We start from the raw sequence: 22,864 nt of genomic DNA on the forward strand, positions 1-22,864 counted from the left end.
ATGTCACCATGCCTGGCCATAGCCAATTTTTAAATTGAGTTCTTGTCTTGATGTTTATTTCTTGAGTTCTTTTTATATTTTAGATACTAATCCTCTGTCAGATGTACAGCTAGCAAATTTTTTCTTCTATTCTATAGGCAGAATGTTTATTCAATTGACAGTTTACTTTGTTGTATGAAATTTTTTTAATTTCATGAGACCACCATTTGTTGATTATTGGTCTTATTTCCTGAGCAATTGGAGTCCTAATCAGAAAATCTTTACTTATACCTATATTTTGAAGTATACTGCCTACTTTTTCCTCTAGCAGTTTCAGAGTTTCAGGTCTTACATTCAAAACAATCTATGGATTCAGTACAATGAATTGAGGTCCTTGATACATATGGAATTGAGTTTTGTTCAGAGTGAGAGATAAGGATCTGGTTTCATTCTTCTGCACATATCAAGTTTTCCTAGCACCATTTGTTAAAAAGACTGTCTTTTTTGTCAATGCATCTTTTTGAAACCTTTGTCAAAAATCCAATGGCTGATTTTTGGGTATCTGGGTCCTCTATTCTATTCTGTTGATCCGTGTGTCTATGCCAGTATCATGCTGTTTTTATTACTATGGCTCTGTAATATAATTTGAATTGAAGTATGGTGATACCTCCAACAGTATTCTTTTTGCTTAGAATTGCTTTGGCTATTTGCGGTCTTTTTTGCTTCCATACGAATTTTAAGATTTTTTTTTCTGTGAAGAATTAACACTGGAATTTTTATTAAGATTGCATTGAATCCGTAGATTGTTTTTGGTAGGACTGCCATTTTCACAATATTAATTCTTCTGATCCATGACCATGGGAGGTCATCCTATCTTCTAGGGCCTTCCTCAATTTCTTCAGTGTTGGAAACTTTGTTGTTGTGTAGTATGGACTGGCCTTGAGCTCAGAGATCTACCTTCCTCTGCCTCATGGGATTAAAGGTGTGTGCCACTATGGCCAGCTAGTTGAGAGAGTTTTAATGAGTGCTTAAATCTGACTGTTTGCTATAGATCCATTTAAACTGTATATCTCTCTTTTTTTTTTTTGTAATTTTGGTAAGTCATATACATCTAGAAATTCATCTATTTCTTTTATATTTTTCCAATTTAGTGGAATATATATTTTTAAGATAAAAACTAATGATTTGGGCTGGGGAGCATTCACATGGTAGCTAACAATCATTCATAACTCTAGTTCTAGGGGATCTGACACCGTCCTCTGTCCTCCACAGGTATTGCACAACATGGGTTCACTTACATACATTTATACACATAAAACATAAAAATAAATTTAAAAAAAGAGCCAATGATTCTCTGGATTTCATTGGTATTTATTGTAATCTCTCCCTTTCAGTCTCTAATTTTATTAATTTGGGTCGTCTCTTTCTTTTGGTTAGCTTGTTTAAGGGTTTGTCAGTTTTGTTTGTTTTCAAATAGCCAATTCTTTATTTCATTAATTGTTTGTAATTTTTTGTTTCTATTTTATTAATTTCTGCCTTGATCTTAATGATTTCATTCTGTCCACTGATTTGGGGTTTGGCTTTTTCTTTTTTCCAGGGCCTTAAGTTGTATCATTAAGTTATTTATTTGAGATTTCTCTAATTTCTTAATGTAAGCAGTTTACAATTATAAATTTTCCTGGTAGAACTATTTTCATTACATCCATGCTTTTGGTATGTTGTGTTTTCATTTTCATTTGATTCTAGGAATTTTAAATTTTCCTTCTTGATTTTTTTCATCAGTCCATATTGTTTAATCTCCCCGAGTTTGTGTATATTCCAGAGTTTCCCTTCATGTTGTTTTCATTTGTGATCACACAGGATGCAAGAAATCATTTCAGTTTTCCTATATTTGTTAAGACTTGCTTCGTGATATAAAGTAGGAATTATTTCATTGGAAGGTCTAGGCCAGACATGGTGGTACATACCTTAAATCCCAGAACTCTGGAGGCAGAGGCAGGCAGGTCTCTATGAGTTTGTGGCCAACCTGGTCTACATAGCAAGTTCCAGGTTACTGTACAGAAGTGTGCAGTGAAGACCACCAACCAAGACAACTCATGGAGGGGGTGGGGGACAGCAGTTTATTTGAGAGCAAACAGACCGCTGGGCTACCTCTCAGGAAACAGAGAAACAGCAACCAGCAGGGGCAGTCAGGCATCTTTTATAGGCAGTTAGGTGCTTCAGTAACTTTCCATGATGTAGGCTGGGCAATTTAGCTTGGGATTGGTTGGTCTCTAGATAAGCAGAGGGACTTTCCCGGGCTAAGCCCATTTTAGAATATTGGAAGCTGTGCTGCCATTTTAGGAGCCTGCCAGGAACCTAACAGCCACCCAAGGCAACACAGTGAGATCCTGTATCAAAAACCAAAACAAAACAAGAAAAAAGAAAGAAAGAAGAAAGAAAGAAAGAAAGAAAGAAAGAAAGAAAGGAAGGAAGGAAGGAAGGAAGAAAGTAAGTAAGTATTCTATGGGATGCTTAGAAAAGTGTGTATTCCACAGTGTCTGAATGGAATGTTCTGTAGATGTCCGTTATATCTATTTGTTTTATGGCATCATCTAATTCATATATTTCTCTTTATTTGTTAGGAGCACCTGTGAATTGGTGAGAATTGGGTATTGAAGTCACCTACTACTATTATCCTGAAATTAATCTATGGTTTTAAATCTAACATTTTTTTTGTTTTATTACCTAAGTCCAAGGTGTATATGCTTATCACTGTAATGACCCCTTGATGGATTGTTCTATTAGTCAGTATGAAGTGACCTTCTTTATCTTTTCTCACTGGTTTTGGTTTGAAGTGTTTTTTAGATATTGAAACGACACCTCTTCATTTCCTAGGTCTATTTGCTTGAAATGTCTTATTTTCCTCACTTTCACTCTAAGTTAGTATCTATCTTTTCAGGCAAGTTCATACCTTGGAGGCAGCAAAAGTAGGATCATGTTTTCTAATCCAACCTTCCAGTCTGTGTTATTATAGGGAAATCGAGGTCATTAGTACTATCGAAAGATGTGTATTTGATGCCTGTCATTTTGCTCTGTAGTTTTTGGTGTTTCTTAGTCTTATTTTGTTTAACAATAGTCATAGCCTTATTTATGGCCTCTTGGGTATGTTTATCTTTCTCTTTAGTCAGAAGTGTTCCTTCTAGCATCCTCTGGAGAGCTAGCTTGGTGGTCATAAATTCCTTTGGCCTGCTGTTATCATGGAAAGTTTTTCTTTCTCCTTTAATTATGATAGGTAGTTTCACCAGGAATATCAGGTGGGTAAGCAATTATGATTGTTTAGAATTTAAAATACATCTTCCAAGTCCATGTGGCTTTTAAATTTTCCATTGAAAAGTCAGCAGTTATGATGATGGACTTGCCTTATATGATTTGGCCCTTGTGTGACACTATTCCTGGGGGGGTGGGAGGGCTGAGCATGAACAAACGTTTACCTACTCCAGACAGGAAATCAATCACAAAGTAAGGATATCACCAAAGTCAAAGTTGGTGAACCAATGAGTTTTATTGGGGTTGCTTACAGGAGTATGGGTGAGGGTTAACTTACAGGAGCAGAAACATTCAAGGACAGCTGCTTCAGCACAAGCCCACCTCAGCATGGACAACAGTGCACAAAAGCAGGAAACTGGAGCACGCTGCACAACTTTCAGGCAGCTCCACGGGTTGGAGAGTGTCTCTTCCCAGCAGCTCAGTTGGTCTGTGTCTCTTCCAGGCAGTCCAGCTTATCTGAGGGTGTCTCTCAGCAGTCTTTAGGGCTTATATATGCTTGGGGAGGAAGGGGCCTAGTGAACTGGGCCAATTTCAGGGACTCCCTGAAGGTATGATTTCACCTCCCTTCAGAACATCCTGTATCTTAACAGGCTTCCTTCCAAGATGGAAGGTTTCGTCACAGAGGAAACTGCTACACAACAACCTTTCTCTCTTTCAATTTTCAATGTACTTCTTTGTGTGTTGACGTGTATGGATTTTGCAGTGTCCTGTATATTTAGTGTTGTAATTATAATAGATGTGGGGAGTTCCTTTTCTGGTCCTGTCTGTTTGATGTTCTATAGGCCACTTGTATCTGGGCAGGCATCTCTTTCCCTACTTTGGGGAAATTTTCTTCTATGACTCAAACAGATTTCTTATCCCTTCGGTATGAAACTCTTCTCGTTCTTCTATGCCCATTGCTCATAATTTTTCCTTTTATGGTTCCCCAATTTTTGAATGTCCAATTTATATCCTTTAAAAAAATTATCATTGCTCTTGTCTGAGTAACGAATCCTCTACCTTGTTTTCCAGCTCTGAAATTCTAACCTCCACATGATTCACTCTATTGGTAAGGCCTTCAACTGAATTTTTTGACCTATTTATTTTTCATTTCCATAATCATTCCTGTTTTTTTGTCTTCTTCAGTATTTCTAATCCCTTTATTGAATTCTATTTTTGCAACCTTGATTTATGTTCTTATTTCATCCAGCTGTTTGTGTTTTCTTGGAATATAGACATGTCCTTTTTGAATCATTTGAACATATTTATAATCATTCTTTTGAACTGTGTATCTAGAATTTCATCTAGGTCATTTTCATTACTATAGGACTGTTCATTTTGGGAGGAGACAAATTGTCTTGCTTTTAAAAAATATTACATTTTATTCATTCATTTTGTGTGTATATATGTGTAGGTCAGAGGACAATTTGGTAGTTGGTTCTCTCCTTCCACCATGAGGGTCCCAGGGATCAGAATCTGACTGTTAGGCTTGGAGACAGGTGCCTTCCTTTACCCACTGAACCTTCTTGCTGGCCCTTGTCTTGGTGTGTCTTGTTTCTGTGGTTTTTTGCTGGTACCTGCCCATCTGGAGTTAGATCATTAGTTACGAATTTTGTTGTTAGTATTTTTAAATTCAGGCCACCTTTTAGTAGAGAAGTTTGCACCATTCAGGAAAGACTAGGTTGTCGTTGGGCTGAAACGCCATCTTTCTTTTTAGATTGTTGTTCAAGGCACCAGGCTCCGTACCTAGATCTCCACTGCAAGTTGAGTACTGCCTGAAACTACAACTACAGGCACTGTCTAGTAGTAAACTCACCAAGAAAATAGAATATAGTCAGGTGATAACAAAACAGTCATTCCTTAAGTACCAATAGCTTGAGGGAGTAAAGGGTTACCACTGCATTGATTTCAGAGAGAATGTCCCCCACAGGCTCTATGTATTTAGACATTTTGTCCCCACTTGGTGGTACTGTTTTGGGAGGTTTTAGGAGGTGTGGCCTTGCTAGAGGTTAAGAAGTCACTGGGGGGAAGCTTTGAGAGTTCTTAAGCCTTGCCAGATTTCCAGTTAATCTCTCTGCTTCCGGTACCTGCTTGGAGATGTGATCCCTCAACCTCCTGCTCCACCATGCCTCCCCTACCAGTATGAACTCCCTCTGGAACCAAAAGCCAAATAAACTCTTCCTTCTATACGTTGTCTTGCTCTTGGTGTTTTATCACAGGAACAGAAAAGTAACTAATACAGACACCAGTAGTATTGTGTGTACTGATATATTAGTTATTGTGGGTAAGAGTGATGGAGAGATGGATTAGTAGTTAAGAGCACAGGCTCCGCTTACAGAGGACCCGGGTTTGAGTCCCAACATCCACATAGTGACTAACAGCCATATGTAACTCCAATCCCAGGGGATCCAATGCAGCCTTCTGACCTCTGCAGCCATTGCATGACAGGAGTGCACTTACACACATGCAGTCATGCACATAAAATGAAAATAATAAAATATTTTTAAAAGAGTGGAGAAAATAAATGAGAAAGAAAGAATCACAGTGGGAAGTTTTGTATTAGGTTTCCAGATAGGAAATAGAGGAGCGAGATGTGTAGAGAAGGAGAAATGATAGAAACAAAGAAAAAGGGTGGGGTAGTGACCAGATACGAGAACTTTGCTTTGAGGTAGACTGAAAAGAGATGGGTAAAGATATATACTCAAATCGTGTAGAACAGTCTCATCTCTCAGGAGCTTGAGTCACAGAGATTCTATAAATTAGTGGAGCCCGTGTTCTTTGGAAGAGGTAAAAGAAAGATGATAGAATATAAAGGAAAAAGAAAAGAGATGCAAACAGGGAGGGACCAGGGCAGTTTGCTGCATTTACTTTGGGTGTAAAACACACAAGGAAGAGCTGTGCTGAGACTGTATGCAGGATGAAGTCTCAGTGTGCTCCCAAACCTCAAACGGTGCCCAGAAGTTTAAGCTGAAGTACGGGATGTTCTCTAACCTCAAATGGAGAACCAGAACTGTGGCCAAAGCGTAGGCTTATGCCCTAACTTCTTCCTTCCTTCCTTTCTTTCTTTCTTTCTTTCTTTCTTTCTTTCTTTCTTTCTTTCTTTCTTTCTTTCTTTCTCTTTCTCTCTCTCTCTCTCTTCCTTCCTTCCTTCCTTCTTTCTTTCTTTCTTCTTTCTTTTCTTCTTTCTTCCTGTGTGTGTGTGTGTGTGTGAGATATGGTGGGGGGAAGGTTTGATACTTGTGTGGAGATCAGAGAACAGTTTTAGGGAGTTGGTTCTACCTTCCACCATAAGTTCTGGGGACTAAACTCAGGTCATCAAGATTGCTCAGCCAAGGCTTTTACCATCCTGGCCATCTCTCCAGCCCTGCCACTCTTTTCAGTATCTTTTTAGTTCTAAATATTTCTTTTTTATTTATTATTTTAATTTTATGTGTGTGAGTGTATTACCTGCATGTATGTAAGTGCACCCATGTTGTACAATGCCCAAGGAAGTCAGAAGAGAATGTCAGATCCTCTGGAACTGGAGTTATAAATGGTTGTTAACTGCCGTGTGGGTGCTGGGAATCGAACCTGGGTCCTCAGCAAGAGCAGCCAGTGCTCTTAGCCACTAAGCCATCTCTCTAGCTCCCTATCCTAAATATTTCTTTTTGATTCAGAAAAATATTTGAAATAATGAAATTTTAGTGAAAAGCCTACTTTCCAGTTGGTTTTGATCAGTGTTTTATCGCAGCAATTGAAAGTAACTGGGACAGTAACATAATCAGTGTCTATGTGCAAATGCATAGCCCTGTCACAGCCCGTGTCATAAAACACCCAATCAGAATGTATGTTACCAAATAAGGGAGACAAAGAGACTAAAATGTAAAGGGTGTGGTGGTGCACGCCTTTAATCCCAGCACTTGGGAGGCAGAGGCAGGCGGATCTCTGCTCCTTCAAGGCCAGCTTGGTCTACATAGTGAGTTCTAGGACAGCTGGGGCTACAGGGAGGCCCTGTCTCAAAAAGACCAAAAAAAAAAAAAAAAAAAAAAAAAAAAAAGTAAAGGGAAACTAGCGAAGGGTCTATAAGGCAACACCTCCCTGCACTCCAGACCCAGCCTTTGGGTGTGAATCCACTGAGCCAGGGCAACATGAACAAATACCATCCTGGCTGATGGTGTTCCATCTCTCTGTATGGAAATCCTGCAACACTTCCTCTGGCAATGGGCAAAATAAAATTTGTTAGATACAAATGGTGCTATACAAAGAACTGCAAGGCTCTGGCTCCTGTCTCCTTCATAAGAAGAAACTCAGACCAGAGACTATTTGAAAAGTAAGTGCACTGAATTCAAATAAAAACAAAAAACATACTCTTGGGCAGGCATAAAGGCAGTGGCTGCACAAGCCTGGCAACCTGAGCTCACTCCTCAGAACACACCTAAAGGTGGGAGGTGAGAAACAAGTTCTACGAAGTCGTCCTCTGACCTATCTCACACGCACACACACACACGCATACATCATGCACAAACACAGTAACAAATCCATTTTTAAGAAGAAAATATAGTCTCACCAAGTTAATGAAAATATTAGCTGTTTTAGACAAGACAATTGTCTGAGTATCATTCTCAGAAGCAAAAGCTAATAAAGTACATATCAAACCAACTAAAATCACAACAATAGACAGCTTCAGTTCTCTGCAGGATTATGGATCTAGTGGTCTGGTTAGACACAAACACCTTAATCACATCATGGGTTTTTAGATATGTACCTAAAGTTGGCTCATCTAAATGATTTAAGAACTACTCTTGAGCTGGTAGCACATGCCTTTGATTCCAAGACTTGGGAGGCAGAGGGAGGTGAATCTGTGAGACCAAGGCCAGCCTGGTCTACATAGCAAGTTCCAAGCCAGCTAAGGCTACAGGGAGACCCTGTCTCAAATCAACAACAACAACAACCAACAGCAACAACAAAAACCCCTATAAGTCCAAAATGTCAGGGAGGCCTTGGAAGGAGGCTTTACTTGGGAAAGATTTAGGACCTAAAGTGAAACACTTTCAGCTCTATGAGGAAGTGATAATAAAATTGGTTAAAAAAGGGTTCAAAAGAACTTAAAGTGGAGGTGGGTGGTGGTCTGGAATCTTGACAATAAGTTGCTTTTTTTTTCCATATGAAGTCAGGCTAAAACTGAATCCTCCTATTTGTACTTCAAATTAATTTTAAATACATTGGTACACACACACACACACCTACATCTACATATACACACGCATACAACCAGCCTCCCATCCAGAATCCCCCTCTGGCTGCTAGGCTCTGCGCGATTGGTCCGTGGGTGGGATCTCTGTAGCAGCTCGTTGTTGTAGTGCTCACTATCTCTCCAGGGACACAGGATATGTATGCATGACAGCAGAACAGAATATTGAAGCTCCCCATGCTCTTTATGGGATTGCTTCCCTACACACGGCTACTTAGAAGCATTGTGAAGTGCAATGACTTTATCCAAACCCAGAACTACAAACATTTACGGAATTACTGGGCACAAATTACTTGGTACTGCAAATTGGAACAATTAACAAACCTTGTGATGAAAGTATGCTGATGTGAAACAAGAATGGAGTAAAAGTGATCTTATTATTCTTTGTAATTAAGCGCACATAATACATTTAATTTGCTTTAGTCAAACCATATTTGAGAGCTAGGCTGTGGCTTCACCTAAACCAGCCCCATTAGCACAGCCCTCGCCCTCACCAACCACAGAATGAAAAGAACAAACGGTTCTTCAGAAGGTACTTCTCTGCACAAGATCGTATAGCAAACCGTGACACGAGGTTCATTTTTGCAATAACCACAGATAATGACCACTGATCTGTGTAAGAAATTAACTATAGAGAAATGAGCCTTATGAAATAGCACCATTTAGCAATGTGACTTTCTCCCCTTTTTTCGTAAGTCCAAATTGTGGACATGCTGTTCCTTATATTTTCCCAGATGGGGAACTAGACATGTTGATTGGAAGTGAGCTTTAAAATTGGCACATAATTACAATCTCTGTCCCACTAAAGCAAAAATACCAAGTGGTCTGTTAATAGATTTACATTTTTAAAAGACTATAAAACTGTTTTCCGGGTTGTCTCTATCTATACTGTTATAAATATGCAATCTGTGTGGTGCTCACTGATGCCCACCCCATGGGAAAATGAGACGCCAGTGATATAATGGTCCCTTGGTGAGTGGAAGCTCCATAGCTTTTCTGGGTCCCTGACCCTTTTCTTCAGGTCAGTTGGACCCTCAGCCCTACGTTCATGTCCCGTCTTACCCAGGTCACTCAGTCTACACTACATGTAAAAACTGGCATTGAGAGCCGACGGTGGCTGTCTGGTCTGTCCTAGCTTCACAGCCTCTTCAGTAAACACTTCTTTGAGGAATTACTTTCTTCTGTCAGCTCCTTCCCTCTGTCTGTCTCTATGTAGCTCTTCCTCTCCCTCTCTGTCTTTCAACCACCCAAGGCCATGGGCTCTACTACTGAACACTTTCCCTGCTTGGTCCTTCCTCCTTGTGCTCCCTACATTTTCAACATTTTTAAGGTCTTTAAGATTTATTTTTATTTTATGTGTATGAGTGTTTTGTCTGCGTGTATAGATGTATGTGCACTACATGCATGTCTACATCTGCTGCCCATAATGGCTGGAAGGGGACGTCAGATCCCCTGGAACTGGAGTTATGGACAGTTGTTAGCTGCCATGTGGATGCTGGGAACCAAATTCAGGTCCTGTGCAAGAGCAGCCAGTGCTCTTAACTGCTGAGCCATCTGTCTGCCCCTCATTTTTAACTTTTGAGTGCCATCTTTGCTGTAACACAAATACTTACTTTTCTTTTTCAAATGAACATTCTTGGTAGAGCTCTTGGTGTTTATATTTATAAAGTTGTTTCGGTTTATCTTTGCTCTTGTTTTCTTATGCCGCTGGGGGTTGAGCCTAGGGCTTTGTGTGAGCCAGGTAAATGTGCCCCCTCTCAACTACATCTTCAGGCCTTCTGTTTCAACTCTGTGTCTGTTCCATGCTGAGATTTGTTTCCTATTAAATTTTTTGGAAATTTTAAAATTTTATAATAATTTTTGAATTACTGGAGAGCTGTAAAAATAATGAGAACTATTTACTTATTTTTATTTTTGCATTTTATAGTTATTTATTTAAATTTTTTTGTTTTTGAGAATTTCGTACACGAGTATTGTCTTTGTGTTTTCCCAGTTCCCCACAACTTCTCCATGTCCCCCCACTCTCTCTCAATTTCTTGTCCTCTTCTTTGATTATTATTGTTACATGTACATACATACATTCCTAAATACACACACACATATTACACCGAGTTCATTTAGTGGTGCTGTTTGTACCTGTGTTTAAGGCTGCCCAATTGGACTTAGATAACCTCTCAGGGAGCTCATCCCCGGAGAGAACTGATTCTCCCTCCCTCAGCAGCTATTGATTGCTGTAACTCTTCACCTTGAGGTGGGACTCTGTGGCATTCCCCACTCACTTCCATGTTGGCCTGTTGGTTTTGTCATTATGCATGTCTTGTTAGTATGGTAATACTATGGAGATTTTGTAGGTATAGCTTCCCTATCATGTCTGGAATGCATTAACTAGCAGCAGGTGTCTTATCCTTCTGGCTCTTACATTCTTTTGGTCACCTTTTCTGTGATGTTCCCTGAGCCTTTTGTATAGAGGCTGCATTGTAGCTGTATCACTTAGAGGTGGACACCACCTCATAGACACTTATTCTCTGTATTCTGATCAGTTGTGAAACTTTGTTATAGTCTCCATGTGTTGCAAAAAGAAGCTTCTTTGATGAGTGGTGAGAGGCACACCTATCTGTGAATACAGGAATACGTATTTAGAATACAGTAAGAAACGATGTTGGTCTCGGAAACTGACAGAAGTAGGCTCTTCTTCAGAGTCTAGGGCCTCTCCAACCATGTGCACTTGGCTATGTTCACAGTTCCATATATGATTTCCCTCCCACTGAGCTGGCCTTAAGTCTAATTAGTCAACTGCTGATTACCCCCAAGATAAAAGTGCCACTATTGCACCAGTAAAGATAATTTGCTGGATAGGCCACTATTGTGGTTCATAGACTTCACAGCTGGGTAGGACCATTGATTGGTTTCCTCTGTTGGCAGCTTATGTAGGATGATTTGATACCATGAGAGCTCGTCTTCAGGGAAGAGGCTTCCAGGTCAGTTCCAACTCGATTGCTCCAAGTCTGTGTCTGAAGTATCACAGCAATAATGTCTTTAGCAATAGGGTCTTACCTTCAAGCTCTGGGAAACAATCAAAGGCTGTGGTAATAGCCTGTATTATCTTGGGAGTCTCTTGAACTACTCTGACCAACAACTTGAAGGGACGTTTCCCCTGCCTGGCACTGTGATTTTTGTCATATAGCCATCAGCTATACACATGCACTCACATTTATATTATATGTGTATTTCAGTAGGCTTGTTGAATATTACATTTCTCTTTGGTTTTTCAAACACTACTTAAGCATTATTTCTCTCTCTACTTATATCCTTCACTCAGATTCTTCAATGGTTATTATTTCCCCACATTTGCTCTCTCGTTCTTTTTCTCACAGCATATATATTGTCTAAGCTATTTCAGAGTAAGTTGTAGCATGATTCTCCTTTGCCCTAACATATTTCAGAGTGTATCTTACTGTGAAAAGCACTGCACTTCAGCGCTGAAAAAAGAAAATGCAGATAAGAAAAAAGAAGGTAATTAAAATCCATCTGGGATCTCACCACCCAGAAATAAGCATCTTGCTCCATAGTTCTGTTCTATGCATATATTCAGTTTTTTACACAAATGTGCTACTTTACATATAGTTCTGTGCCATGCTGTGAGAGGCAGACTGGCATGGTGGGAGACTGGCCTGGGTACAGATTAGGGTGGTTTTATTTTTTTCCCTGCAGCTACCATAACTAATTACCGCAAACAAGGTAACTTGAAACAACAGAAATATATTCTTTTGTAGCTCTCAAGTCAGAAGTCTGACTCTAAGTGTTGCAGGCTGGCAACTTCTGTAGCCAGAGAAAAGCTGTCCCAGGCCCTCTTGGCCTTACAGGGACACCAGGGGTCCTCTCGTTTCATGGCCTGCAAGTGATGACTCTAATGTTTACCTCCATCTTTACATATACACTTAGCCCCAAATCACTCTTTCGTTCCTTACTATTTATTGGATTTAAAGTCCACTCTAAATCTAGAATGACCCAATCTCAAGATCTATAGGTAATTACATTTACAAAGACATTCTTTCTGAATAAGGCTACATCCCGGAGTTCAGGGAGGTGTGAAACTTGGTGAAAATATCCTGAGGTTTGGGGGCCATGAGTCTTGGGGAAATTATTCCAAGGTTTAGGGGGCAAGAATCTTGGGGGGATATATCCTGAGGTTCAGGGGGACATCTTCATCTTACTATACCAGCAGAGGTCATGTCAGTGATCTTTACCTGTCTAGATACCTTGTGCTGAGTTTAGCTTCCTAGCATGTTTTGAGAACTAAATAAATGTGTTAGTAATACACATTAAAAGGCATTCAATAATGCTGTTTACTGATTATGGCAATAATATGGTTATAACATACTTTATTCAACCAATAGTCTATTGGGTATTTAAAATGAGACTTTATATTTTTTCATTATTATATATCTAATAAACATCCTGTGGCAATTTTTGAAAATTTTATATGATTATTTCCTTAGCATAAATGTCTAAATGGTTTCCAAAATTCTAAGAGTTTTGACTTAACGAGTTTCCTTTTTGGATTACATGACTTTACAGTTGATTTTTATTGCTCATTTTGTGAACTCATCTTTCACACAGCAGTCTGCAGACCTGTTACAGTTTGTATGTTGTGTGCCTTGCACACCAACATTTGGGTGTTGGAAGTTTGGTCTCTAGTGCGACAGTGAGGGTTATTGGGACCTTTAAGAGGTAAGGCCTACTGGAAAGTCCTAGACTACTGGGACATGCCCTTGGAAGAGATTAAGATAGGTCACCTAGAACCCTTTGATAGTTTTTCAGAGAGCTGTTACACAGAATTGGGGTGTAGTTCAGTGGTAGAACCCTTTCCTAGCTTGTACATCGACCTTTGGGTTCAATCTTGAGGACTACAAAAATAAAATAAGGAAAGGCTGAGAGGGCTGGTTATAACCAGAGTCTGGCTCTACCTATTCTGCCGTGGGGGGTGGAGAGGGAAGGAGGCACTCATCAGAGCCTGTGCCATCCTGTTTGGACTTCAGCCTTTGAGACACTGACGTAGTAAATCTCTGCTTCATAGGTATTCTGCCCCTGGTGTTTCATTATGGTACAAAAAGGTGACTAACACAAGATCCATCTTTGTTTTATTTAAATTACCATCCCTAGAAATACACACTCAGCTAAAGGGCTGATGAGGTTGGTGACTTTCCCTCATGATCCTTTACCTGATGGCAGTTCACATGCTAGACACACAGTGAGCTGAGAGAAGATGTGTGACAGTGTGTTACCGTGGTGTCATCAGGGTGTCATTGGGGTCAAGCAAGCCAGCAGGTAGAGGGGAGGTGTGTGACTTGAAGCAAAGCCCAGCTTTTAAAAGCAGCTGTGAGCTGGGTGTGGTGTTACATGCCTGTAGTCCCAGTACTTGGGAGGCAGAGGCAGGCAGATCTCTGTGAGTTCAAGACCAGCCTGGTCTACATAGTGAGTTCTAGGCCAGCGGGGGCTACAGAGAAATCCTGTCTCAAAAAGACCCCCCCCCAAAAAAAAAAAAAAGCAGCTGGAAAACAGCCTACCAGTAACAAGTCTAACACCCAGCTACCTTTGTTCGTGCCTTAATATGAAATTGCTCAGCAATTCAAATGGCTGTGTTCAGAGCCCTCTGGACATACAGAGGGACCTGAGGGGAGATTTTTTCCAAGGGACCTCATGCTCAAAGCTCAAGTGATTCCAAACAGGTACCCCAAGGGCATAGCCCCTTCCAGAGCACTCTCACCTGCTTCTTTCTCCTAAGTTCAAAGGTGAGGTGGGATAATTAGAAGGAAATGGCAAAACCAGGTGTGATGGTACACACAGGTAATTCGAGCAGTTCAGAGGTAGAGGTAGGAGAATCATTGCCACTTTGAGCCAGCTTGGTCTATATAGTAAGTTCTAGACCAACCACATAGTTCCCTGCCACAGCAAGAAGACTTTGATTTCCAGTTTTAACACACTTCCCACTATGTCACTGTGTCCAAGTGCAGAGGCTCTCACAAAGGCAAGCCAGGCCAACCACGCTGACAAAAGGCACAGGCCCACCAGAGTGCTGGCATGTGGTAGCTCAATGTCCTGGAGCAAATCTGAACCCTTAGTCAGCTGCTTTTGACCACAACAGAAAATATCGCTAGTGTAGGCGACCACAGTGGTATTTTAAGACATCCTGATAGTTGCATGGGGCAAAGCAACCAAAGTAGTCCCCTACACTCACACACACCCCACTTGTGTTCCGCCTCCCACACAAACTGATTTTCTCTCATTCGGCATTCTTGCTTGAAAAAGTTCTAAAAAACCAAGAATTCAGAGGTGAGGATGTCTGAACCCTGTATTTAAATCTGCAACAGGCTTGTGAAAACTTGTTTTTATTTTGATTGTTGTGGGCTTGGAGTTTTGTTCTGACTTTCAGGGGTAAATGAGTTTCAAAATGAAACTTGTCCTACTGTCAAATTTTCCCCCGAGTTTTAATTTAAAAAACGGGATGCACTCTGGTCCCCCAGGTTTTGGCTGTTCATTTTGCTCCAGAATTCCTCCCTTCACCCTCAGGCAACCTGCCCCCCCCTCCTCCCTTTCTCTGCCTTAACACTGTGGGAAACCATAGGCAGAGGCCACAAAAACCTCTTGGTCTATGTGTCAAAAGAACTGAGCTGGAGTTCCTGCTCTTGGGTGTTGCGGTGAACTTGACTAGATTTGTGCCCGGGCTTCCCCACTGGAGAGAGGGAATGTAAATAATATAAAGGGAATTCAAATATATTCTCCTTTCTATTTTTAAGGCCAGCCATGGCTAGGAGACCAAATTGGACTTGTTTGCCGATTGAGGGAGTATAAGTTGTCATTGTGGGGAAAGATTTGTGGCCTAAATGCCTTCTGCTAGTGCACCTGAAGTCTTCAGACTCAGTCCTGCAAGTTGCAAAATGGATTCATGTATGACCTGGAAGGTGTGACCTCACACAAGTACGTGCTGTGATTGGCAGTGGAAGGAGCCAACCCTGAAGCCCCTCTGCATAAGTGCCAGCCACACTTACACATGCCCTTGCACAGAATCTCTTTGGGATTGTCTATTAAACTGTTCAATAAACCACAGCCATCCTCATCTTGTGCGCACTCCCTGTAACAAGTCATAACTTCAGAGGCTTTAAGCGCTGCACAAATCCATTATCTTATAGTTCTGAAGTTAGAATTCCAAGACAGCCATACTGGTCCACATCAAGGTATACAGGAGTGTGCTCTCCAGAAGCTCTCAGAATCATGTTTCCTTGGCTTTCCTGGCTTCTGATGCTGCCCATTTGCCTTGACTTTTGGCCTGCATCACTCTGGCTTGTGCTTCTGCCTCCCTTTGTGGTCCCTCAGGCCATCCTAGATAACCCCCGGAACCTCTCTATCTCTGGATCCTTAGCCTAATCACATTGGCAAAATCTCTTTTGCCATGTAAGGTAACAGATTCCATGGAGTGGGACATAGACATTTCTGGAGAGCCAATGGTTCAGCCTAGCACAAGTTATAAAAGCAAGGCCTCAGTCTGCCTTGTTGATCCCAGTACTTAGTACTTCCTAGTTGGCACTTGATTAAAACATAACGAACGAGTGGAAGAAAGATTATGCCTGACCTCTGTGGTTTAACTCCTCAGATGCTTCTTGAGCACCTGCTTGGACCCAAAAGTGTGAGGCTGAAAGGGACTACATTGTCTTCTGAGTAGTCAAAGACAGTTTGGAAACAATAAAGCAAGCCCTGGGCATCCGAAGCCCAGACAGCAACTCTGTCCTTGGACTTTCACTGTTGGTTATTGCCTTCTCTGGGGGTTTTAAAACATATCCTTTTAGCAAATGATTAATTGTAGTTAGATGGATTTATTTCTTTTGTCTCTTGCAGGCACTCTTCCAATGTGCTAAGGGTTTCTAATGAGAATCATTAAAGGAATCAGTGACTCAATTTCTGTAAAACCTCCCCATCCTCACTCTCTGCTCAACCGAAGAGAAGCTCAGATGGTTCAAAGGAGGTCAGAACTACAGTTCAAAAATTCAGAACAGGTTAAATCAGTTCCCTGAGCTAGCCTGGGAGCTGAAGCAATGTACCGTGATGATTTTATGCATAAAGGTGTTTCGGATTTCAAATAGCACTGATGCACTTGGCCTGTGGAACCCACTGTTCACAAGCTTGAGACCTCTTGCTTGTGTAGCAGTGTCCAGTAACTGAATTTCTAGGACTCAGGTGAGTTGCAGAGCACCATGTGGATCTTCTAAGAAGCCACCAGTTGTCTCCTGTCTACCTTGCCTGGCCTAGGGGCACCTTGCATTCTCTCCTCTTTGCTTCTCCCCCCTTTCCCTTCCCTTCAGGTCCCCCTTCTGATCTCCTCATATTCTCTTTCCCCCTCCTTTCCTCCTCTGCATTCAGAAACTTTTTGTTTACTTTGTCTGGTGATATGGATAGTTAGCTTGGAGGCAGAAATCAAGGGGGGCCAAGAGGAGACAGCTCCAGGTTCTGCAGCAGCCGTGGAGGACAGGCCAGAGATGGGTCCTAGTGCTGGGGACAGGCCATGTCTAAAGGATGTCACTTAAAAGGCAAGCCTCCTTTTAAAGAGCGGCAGGCTCTGGCAAACTTACCCTGTTTAAAGAATGATAGAGCCTCCCAGAGTCTGGAGGAATGTCTTCCACTGTGAAATTATGAACACATTTGGTTCTACTGCAGTCTTGAAGACTTTACCTTATAAAGTCTCGTTTGGTTAACCGATAGCACTACTGAGCATGAACGTATCTGTGTCCTGCCCTTTCAGTGGTGGATACTGGAAAAAATAATGTTGACCCCACACACTTGCTTTCAATTCAGCCCACACGGCTCTAAAACAGGTTTAGTTTGCATCTTTTCGTGCTAACACAACTCTGCTGCTGGCAGCTAACTGAGCTTGTACACATTCTGGGGCACGCAGGTACACAGTGTCCAACAATTTGTGTTCTCAGGGTGAAAAGTCAGTGACTATGTGCTATAATGACCACTAGATGGCAGTGTACCAACCGCTCCCAAAGGAGCTCACCCGAAGGACATTAAGAGACAACCCAGGGTAGGGTAAGGATCCCAATTTTTTAATCTGTAAAATTAAAAAAGAATGAAAACAATTAAAAAGGAAGTAAATAAATGAAAAAGAAAAGAGGAGTGATGATATAGCTCAGTTAGTAGAGTACTTGCCTAGGCTCTGCATGAGGCTCTGCAGAGTTTGACCCTAGAACCTCGTAAACTGGATGTGATGGTATACATCTGCAGTCCCAGTACTAGGGAGATGGAGGCAGGAAGATCAGAAGTAGGGAAGAAATGAAGGGAAGGGAAGGGGAGGGGAGGGGGAGGGGAAGGGGGAAGGAAAAGGGGGAAGGGGAAGAGGGAAGGAAAGGGAAGGGGAAAGGAAATGAAAGGGGAGGGGAAGGGAGGGGGGAGGGGAAGGGAGAGGAGAGGAGAGGGGAGAGGCAAAAGACAAACCATCAAAGACCCAGAAGACTGAACAGTGGACTGAACCACAGTGAGAGACTACCTTTGTATCTCGTATCTTTGGCAATGTGCTGGATAGCTTCAGTTGTCAACTTGATGCATCTGGGAAGAAGGACCTCAAATTGAAGAACTGTGCCCATGGAACTGGCCTGTGTGCATGGCCATGAGGCATTTTCTTGACTGTTGTGCCATGTGGGAGGGCTCAGCCCGCTGTGGGTGATACCACCCCTGGGCAGGTGGTCCTAGGTTGTACATGAAAACAGGCTGAGCAGAGACCAGAGGAGCAAGGCAGTAAGCAGTGTTTCTCCGAGGTCTGTGCTCCAGTTCCCGCCTCCACATTCTTGCCCTGAGCTCCTGCCTGACTTCCCTCAAAGATGCAGAGGGGAGGGGAGGGGAGGGAAGGACACCCTAAGCTTTCCAAGCTTATGTTTTTCCATGGAAGAATATTAAGATGTAAACAAAATGATTCTGAGATCTAATAAGTAAAGTCAGAGGTACAAAGGAGACATGGAGTTGACAGAACTGTCTAGTGCAGAGCATCCCCACAGGTGTTTGCTACATTTCTCAGCCTCATCTCTTCATCTGGACCACAGCAAGCCTCCCCATTGGTCAAGATGAGATCTGACCTTTGTTGAGCTCCTTGGTCTTCAGTATAGGCCCATCTGACCAAGCCTTCACTGAGCATAAATTCCCTAGAACTTTCCATAGACTCCATTCTGGTGGAAATGGACCTCACCTAAGCATTATGAATTAGAATCCAGGGCATGTTCCCTTTTATAGCAGAGGTAGACAGGATACTGTCACAGAATGTATTAAACACTAATATACCAAGATAAATTACAGTTTTCAATCAGATAGATGTGGATTCAAATTCTAGGGCCTGGACAAGATCTCCTCATGTTTACTCCTCAGCTTCATTTAAAAATCAGCACTTTCCTGGCTTCTGTGGTTACTGCAGGTTTTGTTCTCACATCTCAAGATTTAGAGCTGGGATCCACAAATAAGAGAGCTTGTGACATTTACTGTAGGTCTGGGTTACCCTACTCAGTATGTTTTCCAGTTCTGCTCATTTACCTGAAAATTTTATGATTTCATTTTTCTTTACAGCTGAATAGAACTCCATTGTGTTTATTATGACATTTTAGTAGGACACAGGCACTATCACAGGGGAAATGGGAAAAATGGAAGGAGGGGGTACTTTAACTGGGGAAGAGGGAGGCAGAGTAATGCAGAGGAAGAGGGAGGTAGGAGAGATAACTAATACTAAAAATGTCTGAAGAAGACAAGGGAAAATGTACTATTTGATAAACTTGTGTGTGTGTGTGTGTGTGTGTGTGTGTGTGTGTATGTGCGCGTGCACACACAGCTGAAGACTATCTACATAAATCCAAGAAAAGGAAAACCTCCCTTCAAGTTGTTGGTCAGGGTTGTTGTCCAAGAGATTCCAAAACGATATAGGCTATTGCCACAGTACCTTCCAGAACTTGAAGGTAAGACTATGTTGCTGAAGACACCACACATTTCAGACACGAGACTTGAAGGAATGCAGCTGGAACAGACCCGGAAGCCTCCTCTCTGAAAAGTAGCTCTAATGGTATCTGAAGGTACTGTGTAAACAACCAAGGGGGAGGACCAACCAATAGTCCCGTCCAGCTATAAAACCTATAAATCAGAGGCAATGACCAGCCCAGAAATAGATCCTTAATGGTGCAACAATGGCACTTCTATACTGGAGGGAACCAAAACTGTCTAATTGGACTTAAAGCCCCCTCAATAGGAGAGAATCCATGCCTCATATCATAAACTTACCCAAATATCCATGACTTCAGAGGTCATAGACCCTAGAAGAAAATCTATTACTGACACTTTTCCAAACTAATGTCATTTACTGTATTCTAAATCCTTATCCTTATATCTACAGATAGGTACAGTTCTCACCACTCATCAAAAGAAACTTCTTTATGCAAGAGATGGAGACTACTACAAAGTTCCACAGCTGCAAAATGGAAAGAATAAGTGACCATGGTGTGCCTGGCCCAGACGATACATCTACAATGCACCCTCTACACTTAAAGTTCAGGGAACATGGAGGAGAGGGGGAAAGATTTTAAGAGCCAGAGAACCAGGACACCTGATGCTAGTGTCTTCTAGACATGACAGGGAAGTTGCACCCATGAAACCCCAGCACTATGGCTGCCTGAACAAGATTTGCAAATGATGACAATACCAGCTGACATGCCCACGTGGGTGGGGAAATGCCACAGGGCCTCACCTCCAGATGCAGAGCTACAGGCACTCAGTGGCTGCTGAGGGAGGGAGAATCAGTGTTCTCTGGGGACCAGCTCCCTGAAAGGGTATCCAATCTTGAATGGTCATCCCTAAACACATGTACACATGAACACCACTAAATGGACTCAGATGAACATGAGATGAGTGTGTGTGTGTGTGTGTGTGTGTGTAAAACAATAAGAAGAGGTCATGAAATTGAGAGGGAGTTGGGAATATGTGGGAAGAGTTTGGCAGGGAGAGGGAAGGGTAGTAACCATGTAGATACTCATACTCATGTATGAAATTCTCAAAATTTAAAATTCTCAAAAAATTAAAAAAATTAAAAAACCAAAATTATGAAACTCACAGGTAAATGGATGGAACTGGAAACAGTGATCTTGATTGAGGTAGCCCAGACCCTGAAAGACAAACATCACATGTTTTCTCTCATATGTGAATGTTAGCTTTGAATCTTTAGATTTGTGTGTGTCACTTTGTATGCCCCTAGAAGTTAGTAAACTAGTAAGGGGCCATGGGGAGGGGAACTCTTTCAAGGGCAGGGAGATACAACACAGTGATCTAAAGGGGAGCAAAGGAGCAATGGTACAGGAAGGATTAAATGGGGAGGGGAATGGGTTCTAGGGTAGAATCTGCTGCTACTATCCTACTAAATGGACACAGAATTAAAATGACTCCTATGACTTACCGCTATAGGTTAGTGCATCTCTCAACCCTTACCAGAGGAGCTCCTTCTTGCAGTAGAAGTCAGTTATCACAGATACCCACAACTGGTTAATGTGCAGAGAATAAGAGGCTGCAGAGTGCTCAGCCTTAAATGGGATGTCTATATCACATGTCTCCCCCCAAGGATTAAGGAACTTTTTAGTAGAGGGGCTGGAAAGATTGTGAGGGCCAGAGGTGGTGGACAACTCCAACAGTGTTTTCCAGACAGTAGGGCTGTTGCACACACGAACATACAGCTGTTGTGACAGCATGCACAAGACCTGCTCAAACACAACCCAGACAAAATCCCATCATGGAGGAGGTAGATGGTACAAACCTCTGCCCCTAGCTGAGGAGCTATTGGCTTTTGATAGTTTCTGGAAGAAGAAGAGTCCATTTTCTTTAAGGGTGTGAAACACTCCCTCCTCCGATCCCCATGCATCAGTCACAATTCAGGACAGGTTTCACACCCATGAATATTTGAGCAACACAAATTGGACTCAGTGGGGGGGGGCACTTGAAGTTGGGTAGGGAGGTAGTGGTGGATATGGGAAAAGTTGGGGGAGGGGGAAATGATCAAAATATGCTATGAAATTCTCAAAGAATACAAACTTTTTAATTACAAAAAAAAATTACATAAAAACTTTAAAAAAAGTTAAGAAAATGAAAATAGATGAAATGCATTTGTGATTAGAAGTAACCAAAATAAAACAAAAAAAAATCAGAACAATAACAATACCTACTTTTTACAGTTATAGAGATTGATTGAGGTAGTCTATATAAAGTAGCACCTACTGTGTACCTAGTGCATAATAATATTAATATGACTTTGTTCAGGCTGTTATCCCCAGAGATGCTCTTCTTTGGGATGAGGAAGTTCTGCAACCAGATGGGGAGCCTAGAGAGATGGGTCAGCAGTTGAGAACACTTGCTGCTTTTCTAGAGGACCCAAGTTCAGTTTCCAGACCTACATTCAGAGACTCACAACTGCTTGTAACTCCAGCTCTAGGGGATCCAACACCCTCTTCTGGCCTCCTCAGGCAACCTCACATATGTCTCTCTCTCTCTCTCTCTCTCTCTCTCTCTCAATCAATCAACAATCAATCAATCAATCAATCAATCAAATAGTAAATTTGCTCCCAGTAAATTCCCTGACTCTGGACCCACAATTTTCTGTTAAGTGCTGCTCACAACAGGGAATTGCCTAGGATGCTGGTGGCCCCAGGACTGTCCTACATCTGAGTGTCTCTGCTCATAAGGATGGAACTGACTTGTCCAAAGACTGTGGAGTCAAGATTTTCTCCCAATTACTATACTCAGTTATCCAGAAATCACGGTGCTATCTCTCTTGCAAGGATAAAGGACGAAGAAGAAACCCCACCGGGTGGCCAAATACCCTGAAACCTGAAACCCACCCCAGGACCCTGGAATTACAGGAGACAAATCCTGGCCTAGTTAGCAAGGCTCTGTCACGGCCTTGGGTGGGTGTCCTGAACCAGCCTTTGGAAGTCTGTGCTTGTACTGCCACCTAGTGGTTATAGAAGGTAAGGCTCATTCCTGTTAGGATCCTAGTCAGACCGTGGTGTGCAGTTTTTAGCAACAACAGTCTTCCTCTTGAAAATTTAGAAGACAGACATTTTATTTGGAGCTTTGAATGTTTATTTTTAATTTTTAATTTCATAACCTCTCCAAAGCATTGAAAAGTTTGTGAGAGTCAGAGAAGAGCACCAGCCTAGGAGGCTAAGGGGAGTGAGTGGCTACGGGTTCTGTTCTCTTAAAGCAACTGGAAGTCAATGATCCCAAGGATGCGCGTTGTCACCGGGTAGTCTGGTAGCAGAGGGCTTGTGTAGTGAGCAGGAGACCCTGAATACGAAGCTG

This window comes from Nannospalax galili, unplaced genomic scaffold (genome assembly GCF_000622305.1).
Source record: "Nannospalax galili isolate Female #2095 unplaced genomic scaffold, S.galili_v1.0 scaffold1299, whole genome shotgun sequence".
NCBI classification, from domain to species: Eukaryota; Metazoa; Chordata; class Mammalia; order Rodentia; family Spalacidae; genus Nannospalax; species Nannospalax galili.